This window comes from Rhinolophus ferrumequinum, chromosome 16, assembly GCF_004115265.2.
Source record: "Rhinolophus ferrumequinum isolate MPI-CBG mRhiFer1 chromosome 16, mRhiFer1_v1.p, whole genome shotgun sequence".
In the NCBI taxonomy this organism is placed as follows: Eukaryota; Metazoa; Chordata; class Mammalia; order Chiroptera; family Rhinolophidae; genus Rhinolophus; species Rhinolophus ferrumequinum.
Window position 1 is genome coordinate 54,418,045 of NC_046299.1, and position 4,271 is coordinate 54,422,315.

Consider the following 4,271-nt stretch of genomic DNA (forward strand, 5'->3'; position numbering starts at 1 on the left):
TACCTTCAGTGAATTCAGTCTCCTGGAATGACTGAGTGCAAATAACAGTCACATTACAACACAGTGGGTTTCACCATAGAAGTGTCCAAATGCTTCGGAAACAGGAAAAAAGAGAACCTACCTCTTAGGAGAGTAGCAGAAAAAGCAGCTCAGCAGGAGACTGGGGTCCGATTGCACACAGCTAACATGAGGTGGGGAGACACTGGAAGGCATGGGGGGTGGGGTACAGTTTAGAAAGATCACCCTCCTACACGCGTGCAGGAAAGACTGGAGGGGAGAGGGACCATTAGGAGATAACTGCGAGCCTTGGCAAGAGATGAGGGTTACACCAAGGCAGGTTACACTGAAGATGGAAAAGAAACAATGAATTTAAGGAGAAAAATAATAGGGCTTTTTTCTCCTGTGCATTTCATTTCAGTTTCAGATTTATTTGCCATAAATAACTCTGCGCTTGTCTCTGATCATGGCTGAGGAATCTCAGAGACCTGGTTTTTAGGTTAGGTAGTTTCAAGCTTCTGGGAGTCACAAGTGAGATCAGAAGACCAGATTTCATATCACGTCTGTCTGCTGTGGAGCAAGTCACTTACATTCTTGGAAACTCAGCCACATTATTTGCAAAGTGAGCATCATGCTATCTACGCTGAGCCTGCTGTGGAATCCACTCCCGTGGGTGCCAATATGGCCTCATTTCATATTCCCTTAGCAATAATAGCTGTAACATCAGCCTCTGCCATTTCCTGAGCACGTACTAAATGCCAGGCACTATTGTAACATGCATTAACGCGTTTAATCCTCACAACAATCTTAGGAGATAGGCACTATTACTATCGTCATTCTGCAGATAAAGAAACTGAGGCAGAAAGAGATGCAGTAACTTGCCAGCTTCTCACGGTGGCAAAACAAGGAAGTAAATGATGTTTAGCCACCTCTCATAACTTCCTCAGCACCCATCTGCCCACATGTACAGGAGGTCCACGCTCTCCCTCCTCTCCCGCATTGTCCAAGAATCCCATTCCTTCTGTCCTGTTTCCGGGCACCAGGTGGAGAAAGAACAAGCTCAGCCCTCTGCTGTCATTGCCAGATGCGGCCACAAGGTGTCAGTATAGAAAGCCGAGCCTATAAGGTTGGGTCTGTTGATGGGCCGCTCTCACTGGTTCAGGTTCCCGTCCCAGCTGCAGTGGGTCCCACACGCGGGCTCTGAGGCTTGCTGTCTTCTGTATTCTTACCCACGTGCTGAGATATTGTTCCTCAGATCACCCTGTAAGTTGGTGGGGGGAGAGACGGGGAGGGTGGGTTTGGTACCCAATGGCGCTTCCAGCCCCTTGTTGGTTCTGAGCCACCAACCCAAACTCCTGTTTCCCTTCTGGGGGGTTCCATTTTGACCCCTTGGGGTTCTTTCATATGATGATGCCATGGGCAGGGCCATGTCAACTGAGTTCACCAGGTCCCCCTCAGTTCTAGTTTCAGGCTTGTGGTCAAAGTGCGTTTACACACAGGAGACCCACCCTGGGCAACTTGTACATATTGGTTCACCCCCTCCGAGCCTGACTACTAAAGAGAGAAACAGCATTTTTTACAAACACACACACACACACACACACACACGCTAGCACATGCAAAAAAGAAAACCACAAACAAATAAAAACCCGAGATCCCCTATTGTAACTTTTTTCCAGGATGATGGGTGTGAACGCCCCCTACCTACCTATGCAGGACTAACAGGGGCTCACGCGACTACTGCCTGAACGAGTATATAATTCAGTTCACTGACATGTAAAAGTGGCAGAAGCTTCTTTCTCTATGTCAAAGAGGCTATTACATACTTTATGCCATTAGGAACCTTCCCCTATACCAAGTAAAGGCTTCCTACAACAGAGGTTAGGACACGCAAAAGTGCCACCAAGACCTTATGAGTGAGTGCTGGGAAAATTTCTTTGTGGACTTATTTCAGAAGGTTGATGAATGTAGTTTTCTATCCTAGGCAGAGAGAATCTGAAGTTGAAATCTATTATATACACAAACCTCTTCATAAAACAGAGCGTCCCAATACCACTCCTGAGGAAGAGCAGGGAGGGGAACGCTACAGAAAATCAGATGTATCCTAAAGTAGACATGATTAGTCAGCCAGATACAGCAAATAAATCACAGGATGCCCAGTTAAATTTGAATTCCAGATAAACAACCAATAATTTTTAGGATAAGCCTGCAACTTGAAATATTTGGGACATATTTTCCCTAAAAAAGTATTGGTCATTGATCTGAAATTCAAATTGAATCGAGCATCCTGTATTGCATCCATCAACCCTCGTTCTGAAGTACAATCATAATCAGAAGCAAATTCAAGTCCTAAGAAAGGAAAGTCAAAGGTACTTAACAGGTGGATAGTTAAAATTCACCTGGTTACTAAACACTTACCAAACTTCCCTTTACTTTAAAACAGTGGTCCTTAAGCCTGACTACATATCGGAATTAGCTGAGGAATTAAAAACATAGCTATGTACATGCCCATGTCTGTCCCTGGGGATTCATAAACTGTTCTGGGGTGGGACCCGGGTGATGCTAACATGTAACTGGGGTGAGAACCATTGCCTGAAAGCAAAAAGTTGCCTGGACCACCTACTCAGCAGAAAACTTTTCTGAAGTGCTGAAGGAAATGAGATTGATGCACTTTATTTGCAATTATAAGCTTCCTTAAACTCATAACTCACAGTGAGTTCGCACTGCCAACAGCCCTGAATGTAATGAGAACAAATTGGCAAAAAGATAGATCAGCTTATTGGTAGTTCCTGTTGTTATCAAAAGAACATTTCTAATCATACTCTTTCTCCTAGTAATTCTGCTTTAAAGAATAAATCCTAGGGAAAATTCAGAAGTTCAGACAAATATTCATATGCAAAGATGCAAATTATCCTACTGTTTAACAAAACCAGCAAAATGGAGTTGGTATTGTCAAGAGAGCAACCTAAAATGGAACCAGGAGGCCTCTATGAAGCTGAGCTAATATACCCCTGACATAAGGAAATGAACTTTTGAACTGGGCTAAACCAAATGGCTACATCTTGATACAGTTTTCCTGGAACTGGCTCTGCATCACTGAATTCTCTTATTAAAAAACAAATTTTCACCTAGCAATAGACATAATCATGTATAGCATAGTGTAAGTCTGCTTGTCAGCACCAATCACAGCTCTTTCAACAACTTGTGTAACCCTTTTGGAAGACCCCCTTTTTCTGTCTTTATAAACACAGTCCTTTTTCACCCCCCTCAGAACACAGTTGGATTTCTACCCAAATCTGTGTCTCCAAGATTTGCAATTCCTGAAAAAGACCCCCAAATAAACCTTTTGTTTGCCTTGCAGTTTTTGGTCAAAATTGATTGACACAATTACAAGTGTTGGAGAGGTTGTGGAGAAAAAGGAACCGTCATACACTGTTGGTGGGAACACAGATTGGTGCAGCCATGATGGAAGGTAGTGTGGAGATTCCTCAAAAAGTTAAAAATAGAATTACCATATGACCCAGCAATCTCTCTTTTGGGTATCTACCCAAAATATCTGAAAACATTTATTCATAAAGATGTAGGTGCTCTGATGTTCATTGTAGCTTTATTTATGGTGGCCAAGACAAGGACACAACCAAAGTGTCCTTCAATAGATGAATGGATAAAGAAGATGTGATATATATACACAATGGAATAGTATTCTGCCATAAGATGAAATAGTGCCATTTGCGACAACATGGATGGATCTTGCGATTATTATGCTAAATGAAATAAGTCAGATAGAAAAAGTCGAGAACCATATGATTTCACTGATATGTGGCATATAAAACTGAAAACAATAAAAGAACAAGACAAACAAAAGAAAAAACAAAAACTCATAGACACAGACAATAGTTTAATGATTACCAGAGGGTAAGGGGGGAGGGAGGTGGTAGATGAGGGTAAAAGGGATCAAATATATGGTGATGGAAGGAGAACTGACTCTGGGTGGTGAACACACAAAGGGATTTGTAGATAAGGTATTACAGAATTGTACACCTGAAATCTATGTAACTTTACTAACAATTGTCACCCCAATAAACTTTAATTAAAAAAATTGATTGACACTATAATAACGAGGAAAAATTATAACTCCTATAAAAATTCAACAGTAGGAAGATGGCTAAATAAATTTTGGTACATTTATGTTGGGATATGACAAAGCCAATAAAACCATTTTTTCCACAAAACAAAATTATTAATGAAAATACTGGCAGTATGATATTAAGAAA